A 10,514-nucleotide genomic window follows, 5' to 3' on the forward strand; every position below is an offset into this window, starting at 1 on the left:
CTGGCTAGGCAGGTGTCCTCTTACTCCCTCCCTGCTCCACGTGCCTCCCTCCTGAAGCTGCATGCTGGGTGGAAGAGGACAACCTTGCCAGATAAAAGAGGACCATTCTTCAGTCCGGGGTATAAGAGTAGCTGTGCTTCCCTGCTAGAATCTCCAAACAAGAACACGGCTCCAAGTTTGAGACTGGACAGATTGAGGCAAAGAGGTGTCCAGAGACAAAATCAAGCTGTCCTTCTGCCTGACTGGAGGAGAACAGAGTTTAAAGATCAAGAGTGAGAAGCCCTGTGTTCCATTGTACACACACCCACATCATCATCACCATCATCGTCATCATCACCATCATCGTCATCATCATCATCGTCATCATCACCATTAGAGGTAGGAGCAAGAACTAGAAGAGGTTCTTCATGAGGTTTGGGGAGAGCTGAGAGAGAAGAGGAAGGCCTTTTGCTTCTCTTCTGAAGGTTTCAAAGGTGGCAATCTCACCCAGGCACCCAGCTGGAGCCAGCAGGGTGGAAGGAGCTGGTGCAAGAGAAAGGAGGGAGACAGGCAGCACTTTCTCCAGCTATGGTGTGGTGTGGAGAGATCCCGATGGTCCCGTAACCCGATGGTCCAGTGGAAGGAGCCAGATGCTCCCTTGGAAGGTACCAAGTGAGTGAGGTGATTGAAGGAGACACACAGTGGAAGGGGGTCCAGTTTGATGGTGAGGGCCAAAGGGAAGCATAGCTGACTTGGTTCTCAGGGAGCTTTTTGGAGACCAGACCACTCACTAGCCACACCCAGAGTATGAATCACATGAGCAACGCGCCTCAGCAGGGCTGCCCGTATTCTGTGCACCTGTGTGGAGAAGGTGGCCACTGTTTCAACACAGGCACCCAAAGCAGAGGAGAACAAGGTGGCTGCTCCCTCCCAACCCACAGCCAGTCACCACAGACCCCCACTGGCTGCCTACTCCTGAGAGCCTAGCAGTGTAGTCAGAACCAGGAGGAGAGGGACAAAAATCTCACAGGGTCATTTTGGGCTGTGCTATGACCAAAAGGCAGGTTGCAGATCCTGAGATGACTGGAATCCTTACCGTGAACTGGATAAAGTTTCCTGCTGCCCAGTGGAACTGGGGCTTACTCCGTGGGGAGAAAGAAAAGGTTTCTATTGCTGCACTTGGCATCTGGAGAGCTGTTTTGACTGTGGAATTCCATACTCAAAACATTCTCACTTGAGGGAGCAGCTGTCCTCTGTCTCCTGAAAGCAAAGAGGATTTGGCCTTAAACTGTAGCTGATGAGACAGTTAGAACCATCCACTAGGCCTCCAAGGACAAACTGGTGAGGGGGAACCAGCCTTTAGTGAGTACCTATGATGTCCCCAACCTAAGGTAAGCACCTCCATCATCCTTAACCCCACCCCCCACTCTTGGAGAGTCTCTACAAGGAGGAAACCCTCATCCTCATTTTAGAGAACTGGCAAGCCTAGTACACAGCAACGTGGGGATTCACATCTGGTCTCTGAGACGCCAAAGCCCTTTCCTCTTACACTGAGCTGCCTCCCAGCAGAGTTTATCAGAGAAGCTGAGAAACATCCTGAACCCCCAGCCTCGCCCTCCCTCCACACATTCCCTCCCCCTAGGGTCTTTAAGAGTAGGACAGTCAGCAGCTGAGCACACAGACGCAGCCCTGTCTGGGAATAGGGAATCCTAGGGGATGCAGTGGTGGCTTTGGAGGGGGTCAGTGACAACTGTGTAATCGGGGAAGCACCTTGTCCAATTGGAAGCCCACCCTCCCTTTGAACTATGCACAGTCCCCCTCAGGGTCTGGGCTGTGTTTTTCCCTTAGCAAATCACATCATCCCATTGGAGGGCAACTTGCTGAGTGCGGCAGTGTTGACACAGCAGTCACTGGACACGTTCCGGGAAAGCAGGCCCCAGCATGTGAGATGAATTTTCTCTGAACTGCGTGGTTTCCCATGTGTCAGAAAAACAAACTTGGAGAGGTCTGTTTGGCCTGTGTGCGTGAGCAGACGCCCTTCCAGAGCTGAACATGCAGTTGGCCTTCGCCCCTGTTGCTTTAAGACAAAAAAAAGTCAGATCTCCCTGAGTCTGGTTCCCTGAAAGCATAGACAATGGGAGCTCTTTCAAGTGCAGACCCGGTGGCCATGTGACCATGCTTTTGTGCCCAAGCAGAGGCCAGTAGAGGCTGCCTCTGCTCTGGGCATGGGGCGTTTTCCGTGTCTGAGCTGCTGGCCCTCCACTCCAGCCCACCTGCCTCCAGGCTCTTGGCTACTTCTCTTCCACCCAAACATCCGAGTTCCTGTTCCCAAAATAGCTGCACGGAGGAAACAGCCAAGACTTGGGGCCTCTGCAGTGGGTGAGTTCTCAGTCCCTGCAGGGAAGCAGAGAGCAGGCAGGGCCTGGGTGGACGGAGCAGGGGGAGTGACTGCCTGTCACTGCTGCAATTCACAAGCCACCACTGTCAGGGCTGCAGGTCACCAGCTGGGGAGATGCCAGGGGGGCCATCAACACCCACTCCCCACACCACTCCCACTATAACTTCTGTTTTTCCCATAAGAGCAAGGCGAGGCAGCAGCCCAAGTCCAACTCCTTTCTTTGCTTTTCCGCCCTTCAGGAAAGGCACTCACGGGTGTTTGGCCTTCAGATGAACTGGCCAGTAACTCCTTCTTTCCTGCCAGGGACTGTGGCTACCTGGGCACAGGAAAATGGAAGCATCCTGCTGTTCCCCACCTCCCACCTTCCCATGAAATGATAGCAAAGAAGCTCCCTTTGTTTATTGCAAAAGAAAGTAGTGTCTGCTCTTCCTGCCAGGGAACAAGAAGGAGGGGCTAGCCTGGAGCCCAAGTCCTGGGAGGGACTCACCCTCGGCCCCCTGGGTGATAGAACTCCTGCAAGTGGGCCGCTCCTCTCAATCCCACTCATGTAAGGTAAAGGGGGTGTCATCCAAGCCAGCGGTTTTCAGCCCCAGCTGCACGTTGGGATCTCCTGGAGACCTTTCAATATTTTAATAATTTCTTTCTTTCTTTCTTTCTTTTTTTTTGAGGAAGATTAGCCCTGAGCTAACTACTTCCAGTCCTCCTCTTTTTGCTGAGGAAGACTGGCCCTGAGCTAACATACGTGCCCATCTTCCTCTAATTTATATGTGGGACGCCTACCATGCGTCTTGCCAAGCGGTGCCATGTCTGCACCTGAGATCCGAACCGGCGAACCCCGGGCGCCTGAGAAGCGGAATGTGCGAACTTAACCACTGTGCCACTGGGCCGGCCCCTTTTAATAATTTCTTAATCAAGCCACCCCCAGACCAAGGAATCGAATCTCTAGGAGTTGCGACCAGGCATTGGTTTTTTAGAACTCCCCAGTTGGTTCCAGTGTGCAGCCAAGTGTGAGAACCACTGCTTTAACAGTCCTTCTCAAACTCTAATATAGATATGAACCACCTGGGACCTTGTTAAATCATGAGTCCCGATTCAGCAGATCTAACAAGGGAAGCTGATGCCACTGGTCTGTGGGACACACTTCGAGTAGCCAAGCTTTGGGAGACCTCAAGAGTCTCTAATGACACCCTGTACTTCTCCCCAGTTGATTTCACAAGGGCAATGCGGAGATGAGAGCGGGGAGTCAATAGAGGACTTTTGGACTTCCAGGTCTTGAAGGGATTGCTAGGCTAGACGCCACATCCATGCTTCTGGAAATCTCTTTAATGGAGCAGAGATTTGACAGTCAGCACGACTGTAACTGAATTTGGCAGGGAGTAAAACATAAAAGTAAGTGCGAATCTTCCAAGCTGGCATGAGAGAAATGGCAGGGGAAGGGGTCCTCTCCTACATGCCAGCTCTGCACCTGAGGCTAATGGTGGTGACACTCATCTTAACACCGACATAGCTGAGTGACATAAAGCCCTGTATGGGATTGTCAAAAAACATCTGGCTGAATGGGGGCCGGGATGCCGTCTTGCTTAAGCAATGAGGGGCTGAGGCAGAGGTGCTGCCTTGTCTCGGGGGTTCAGTGTCTCAAGCAGGGCTGACACTCTGCCTACAACAGAGAAAGCCCGTCTGCTGCCTATTCACTTTCTGATTCAGAGCCAGTCATTGCCTTAGAAAGTCCAAGCAGCATCAGAACCTCATAACAAGTTTCTCAAAGTTATACAGCCTCAACCTCCAGAGCCTTCGAGCCCTAATAACCAAGCATTCCCTAGCTCAAGCCTTGGGTCGGAAAGACTGGAGCCATCAGACATCGACTCAGGTGGGATCTGGGACTCCCCACTCTCCCAGACCTCCCTTTCTCATTAGTGGAATGAGAGTTACAAACGTACCTCCCTTACTGGATTGTGAAAATTAAATGAGACAGTGTGTATAGAGCACAGAGCACAACACCTGGTACATAGTAAATGCTCAATAAATGCTAGCTGTGGTTATAATAATAATAATAGTTGTTATTATGATTAAAATAATAATATGCATCCCATAGGATGTGAAAACACCTAGCATAATGCTTCACACGTAGTAGATGTACAATAAACACTTGCTAAATCTAAGCAAAAAGTTGGTTAAGTTTTATTCTATGCCCCCCTTTTTCTTTTTTAGGGTAGTCCATCAGCCTCTAGTCCGTTTCCATCTACCCCTCTGTCAGGCTTCTTGGCCTCGGCCCTAAACCTGCTCCCTAATCTCCACCCGAATGCACAGAGAGGGGTTCGGATGCACATTCCCCCTGGAGAAGGGCGACCAGTAGGTCTGCCTGCTCTACAGAGAAGAGGTCTTCCTGGTGGGAGTCGGAGGGAAGGGCAGGACTTAGGGAGGAGCGCTTGTTTACAGAGACCCCACAGGTGAAAGGCTCAATACCATATGCTTTACAGGCACCACTTCAGTCATGGCCAGCAGCCTTTCCTTCCTTTTCCAAAGGAAAGAGGAGCAAGAGATCAGCCATGCCTTAAGATGAAATCCATCCCTTTGCACCAAGGCATCCTTTGCACACATCCATACACTCAGAGAATGATTTTAGGAATCATTCCTTCATTGATGGAAGTTTCTCCCTCTGTTGGAAAACACATTTCTCCCTCTTAGGACTCAGAGGAAGAAGTCTGAATGGACACCAGGGTCCAGCAGGCTCACAATGTCCCCTTGAATTTAAATCCAGAGGAAGACTCTGAGGGAGAGGATGGGGCTGAGGAGGAGCCACGCCCTGGAATGTGGCAGCACAGGGCACAGGGACTGCAGTGTTCCCACCAGGAGTTCTGCTTCCTGATAACTGTGTGAGGAGGGATCTGCTTTCTACCAAGCACAGTCTCTGGCTGGCTGAGACATTTTGGGGTGGGAAGTAGAGGGGCAGGCCTTCTGGGGACCTCAGAATCTCACAGGAAGGAGACCATCTGAAGAGCGGTCAGTTTGACCTTGGTTGCTAGAAGGGGGGCATTGCTGAGCACAGTGTAGTGGCTGTCCCTGGGATTTGTCCCTCACACTGAAGTCTGTCCTGGAAAAGAGGGCTCTATGAGTATACATGGAAAGGGCTGTTGGAAGAAGAGTTGTGAGGTGGAGAGACACCACACAGACTGTTATGCATTTCATTGCGTGGAGAGCTCTAGCAGTTTCTTTGGCAAAGGTGGCAGCTCCTAGTGTTGGGTGAAGCACAGCCTGGCAGAGATGGCAATGTCCAGCAGGCATGGTTGCCATGACTAGTGGGAGGGAAGGATCGAGTTGCTCACTATGCATAGGAGTACCCACTGGAAGTAGGAGCAATGACCAGAAGAAACCCCAGTGACCAGGGAGAGGGAAGGACAGAGGTGCCCAACAGAGGCAGCACTCTGGGCCAAGGGCCAGTGGAAGAGGCAGGGAAGCCCGGGGACCCCACGTGGTGGCTGAGTGGACTTGGGCTTGAGCTCACAAAGGACTCCTAGAAACACAGTACAGAGATTTTGCCAGGAGCTGAAAGCCTGTATCGGCTGGTCACGGTGGGGAGTGATTACCGTCCACATCATTTCAGTTTTAACCCTGGTCTGGGATGGCCCAAGAATGCTGGAATATTTGCCAATATCTCAACATCATTGGGATGAAGCCTGCTTTTTGCATACGGCCTTGAGCACCCAAGCACCCCGCCCTCCCTCTCTCCCTCTCTCTCCCTCTTTTCTTTGTCTCTCTGGGTTTTTTCCTGCCTCTGTCTTTGTCTCCATCCCTCCATCTCCGTGTCTGTCTCTCTGTGTCTCTGTCTTTATTCACCCTACCTCCCATTCCTCACACAATGCCTGACTTGTTCAACAAATATTTTTAAACTTGATATTATAGAAGATGTGAAACAAACGCAAAAGTATCAGAATAATATAAGGAACCCCCATGCGCCCATCCCCTAGTTTCCACAATCATGGGCATCCTCACCCACTGTTCCGCCCATGTTATTCTGAAGCAAGCTTGGACATCACTCATAAATATTTCAGAAGGTGTCTCTAAATGATAAGGACTCTAAAACCATAACCATGATCTCATTAACATACTCAAAAGAGTTAGCAATAATTCCTTAATATTATCAAACATCAAGTCAGTGTTCGAATTTCTCCAATTGTCTCATTGCTTTTTCTTTTTAAAGATTGGCCCTGAATTGAAACAAAAAAACAGCTCACTAATTGGGAAAAAATATTTACAAGCCACTTATCCGACAAAGGGTTAATCTCCATAATATACAAAGAACTCACACTGCTTAACAACAAAAAAACAAACAACCCGATCAAAAAATGGGCAGAGGACATGAACAGACATTTCTCAAAAGAAGATATGAATATGGCCAATAGACACATGAAAAGATGTTCATCATCGCTAATCATCAGGGAAATGCAAATCAAAACTACACTAAGATATCACCTTACCCCCGTTAGATTGGCAAAAACATCCAAAACCAAGAACGACAAATGTTGGAGAGGTTGTGGAGAAAGAGGAACCCTCATACACTGTTGGTGGGAATGCAAACTGGTACAGCCACTATGGAAAACAGTATGGAGATTTCTCAAAAAGTTAAAAATAGAAATACCCTATGACCCTGCCATCCCATTACTGGGTATCTATCCCAAGAACCTGAAATCAGATATCTCAAGAGTCCGTTGCACCCCTATGTTCATCGCAGCATTATTTACAATAGCCAAGACGTGGAACCAGCCTACATGCCCAGAAACCGATGATTGGATAAAGAAGATGTGGTATATATACACAATGGAATACTACTCAGCCATAAAAAAAGACGAAATTGGCCCATTCACAACAACGTGGATGGACCTCGAGGGCATTATGTTAAGCGAAATAAGTCAGTCAGAGAAAGACGAACTCTATATGACTCCACTCATAGGTGGAATTTAGTATATTGAGAAGGAGATCTGATCGGTGGTTACCAGGGAAAAGGGGGGGTGGGGGGAGGGTACGGAGGGGGAAGTGGTGTACCCACAACATGACTAACAAAAATGTACAACTGAAATCTCACAAGGTTGTAATCTATCATAACATTAATAAAAAAAAAAATAAAAATAAAAAAAAAAAATAAAGATTGGCCCTGAGCTAACATCTGTTGCCAATCTTTTATTTTGTTTTTTCTTATTCTCTCCAAAGCCCCCCAGTACATAGTTGTATATTCTAGTTGCAGGTCCCTCTGGTTGTGGTATATGGGACGCCACCTCAGCATGGCTTGATGAGCTGTGCCACGTCTGAGCCCAGGATCCAAACCAGTGAAACCCCAAGGCCCTGAAGTGAAGAGCACGAACGTAACCACTCGGCCATGGGGCCGGCCCTCATTAATTTTTTTTTACAGCATCTAATTCAAATCAGCATCTAAGTATGGCCCATAAGTGTCAACTCTCTCAAGTCCTTTTTAAGCTATAGTCAACACATATTTGGGGGCTGACTATGTCTCGTTCTGTTTCTCTGTGTCTTTCTATTTTTCTATCTCCTCTTGTATCTACATCTCTCTTCCTACCCACCACTTTGGCGTTTGTCTATGTCTGTTTCTATCTAACTTTATCTTGTGCTGTGAATATTTTTCTCTCTCTGTGCCTTTATCCGTCCTTATTCTCTCTCTGCCTCCTTCCAAGAGCACTGTCTGTCTTTGTGATACACACACAGGCGCACTCACACACAGGCTCACCCCGCCAGGAGCGTCATGAGGGAGCCCTGCACAGACCCTTGACTGAACGGGTGTGAGGCTGGGTCTGAAGGAAGACACAGACCCCTGGCTGAAACGTTAGTGCAGCTTTACCAAAGCACCTTCCGCTTTCCTGTGCTGTGCCCACTCTGCTGGTCTCTTGAGACCCTCTCCTTATTGAACTCCCTTAACAATCTACGTGTAGGAGGCAGTTAGAACCAAAACGAATTATCAACATGAAGGCTGAGAAGAGCTGCCCAGATCTCCATGGCATTTGTTACTTTATCTGTTACTGCAAATAAAACTGGTGCAGCTTCCCCTGTCAGTGAGTCCCTAAGACGGTGTCTGTAAAGAAAGCTGTAGAAGGCTCGTCCACTGAATGCTCCCTGACATTAATCACAGGGAGGGCATTCAGGTTTGAAAGAAATCTTTTACAAAGTCTTAAATGATTTGTTAGGGCTGGAGGCAATAAGCCCAGTGTTTTTCTATTCTTTTTAGCAGTGGAATTCTTTTCGGAATAAAATCGTACATAAAACCCAAACATATAAAGTCAATAGAAACAGAACTTAGTATGTGTGGGTTGTGGGGTGGAGGGAGAAGGCTGTAGAACATAACTTAAAAAAAAGAAAACTGACCTGGCCAAACTTATCTCGCAAAGGAGTAAACCGCGTCCCAGAGAGAGGGAGGTGACCCACACGAGGTCCTGTGCCACCTCAGCTGTGGAACCCACAGCGACTCCAGCTCCCCAGTGAGCACCTCCTCCCCCACTCCTTATGGGCAAGTTCAGAACCTCAGGGAGGCCCTGGTCTGGGGCTTTGCATTTTTTCAGGTCGTGATTTTGGCAAATGTACTGTAACTGCGTGGTGATTTGGGAGGTTCCAAGCCCGGTATCACTTGAGCTGTGGCTCCTTTGTTTCCTGGAACAGAGCCTGTTGGTCGCCTCTGGCAAATGACTAACGACAGAATAACCTTAGAGTCTAGTCACCAAGGTCAGAATCATGGAACGTGAGACTGCCTCTTGCGGGAGTGGCCCTGCGCTGGTGGGAAGGTGAGTCCCGAGTGTTTGGCAACAGAGCTGGAGAGTTGAAGACAGGAACAGTGACGCTCCTTGGTTAAGAACGGTTGCTGTGAGCCGGTTTGAAATGGAGGTGCCGAGTGACGGGAAAGAGCATGTTGGATGAGAGGCGGCTTAGATGCCTGGGCCGCAGCTACACACCTGGGAAGTTACACAGACAGCAGAACTCTGAATCTAGAAGACTCGAGAAGTTCTTGCTAGCTGGATCCGTCCATGGCTGTGGGGGCTGCATGTGAAGGCTGCTAAGGTGGCCGGAGGCAGCTGTCTCTCAGTTCACAGTGAAGGTCAATTATACGTGAGCTCACTGGAGAAGCGGGTTATTTTGTGAAACTCAGAGGCTTGAAAAAGTACCTCAAGCTCGATACCGGACCCCTTCTGGGGCACCAGCGAGGCATACAAGAAATCACCTGAGCTTCAGGACCAGAGAGATTGAGTGTAAACTCCAGCTCCGTCACTTTCTATCTGAGTGACACTGGGAACATTATCTTGCCTGCTAAGTTTGGTTTTCTCATCTATGAGTCAGGATAATGACACCTACCTAGCTCACAGCATGTTTTCACATGAGTTATCTCTCAGCAACCTTGTCAACCTCCTGTTGCAATGGTCACTAGTCCAAGGAAGAATCAAGACCCAAGAGGAGTCACCTGCCCAGCCCCTCGTCCCTGGGGAGCGTCCCAGCCGAGGAGATGTCCACTGGGCTCCTGGTCCACGCTTCTGCCACCATCCCAGGCTGTCTCTTGTCTAATGTCTAGTTGGACAAATGAGAACACAGAGGATGAGGAACGCATTTTAAACAGGCAAGATTCAAATTTATAGAGAAAGAAGGTAGACTAGTAGTTGCCCGGGCCCAGGGTGGGAATGCAGATTAGCTACTAATTGGCACCAGAGATCTTACTGGGGATGAAAATGTTGTAAAACTGATTTATGGTGACAGTTGCACAATTCTGTAAATTTCCTAAAAAGCATTGACTTGTACACTTGAAATGGGTGATTTTTATATGTAAAATAAAGCCCAATAAAGCTGTTAACAAAAACCAAAGATTATAAAATACTTATTTTCTTAAAAAGATTTGTCTGTTTTACCAATCATATTTGGAAGCAATTAGCATTAATTTATTTCCTTTAAAATGTATTTCTTGTCATTATTGATTTGAAAAAATAGAAGGATCCGCTTTCCTCTAGAGTAACCATTAGCAACATGGTTAATATCTGCTTCTTTTGGTTCTCCTCACTGTGAGACCCTAGGATGGCAACCATGAGATTGGTCGATATCAGAAGTCATACATTTAAACAGCTGGCACAGGAGGTGACACGTGGCGAGCTCTTGT

At 48.4% G+C, this 10,514-nt stretch overlaps 1 long non-coding RNA gene across 1 annotated transcript; it reads left to right on the top strand.

Annotated features, from left to right (window-relative positions):
• Window positions 1-2,086: 2,086 nt before the first annotated feature.
• Window positions 2,087-10,225, top strand: LOC138918236 (uncharacterized). The gene is made up of 2 exons (XR_011427312.1): window positions 2,087-2,358; window positions 6,576-10,225. It is a non-coding gene; the product is annotated as an uncharacterized lncRNA (long non-coding RNA).
• The last annotated feature ends 289 nt before the right edge of the window (window positions 10,226-10,514 follow it).

The sequence above is a fragment of the Equus caballus genome, chromosome 16 (assembly GCF_041296265.1).
Source record: "Equus caballus isolate H_3958 breed thoroughbred chromosome 16, TB-T2T, whole genome shotgun sequence".
In the NCBI taxonomy this organism is placed as follows: domain Eukaryota; kingdom Metazoa; phylum Chordata; class Mammalia; order Perissodactyla; family Equidae; genus Equus; species Equus caballus.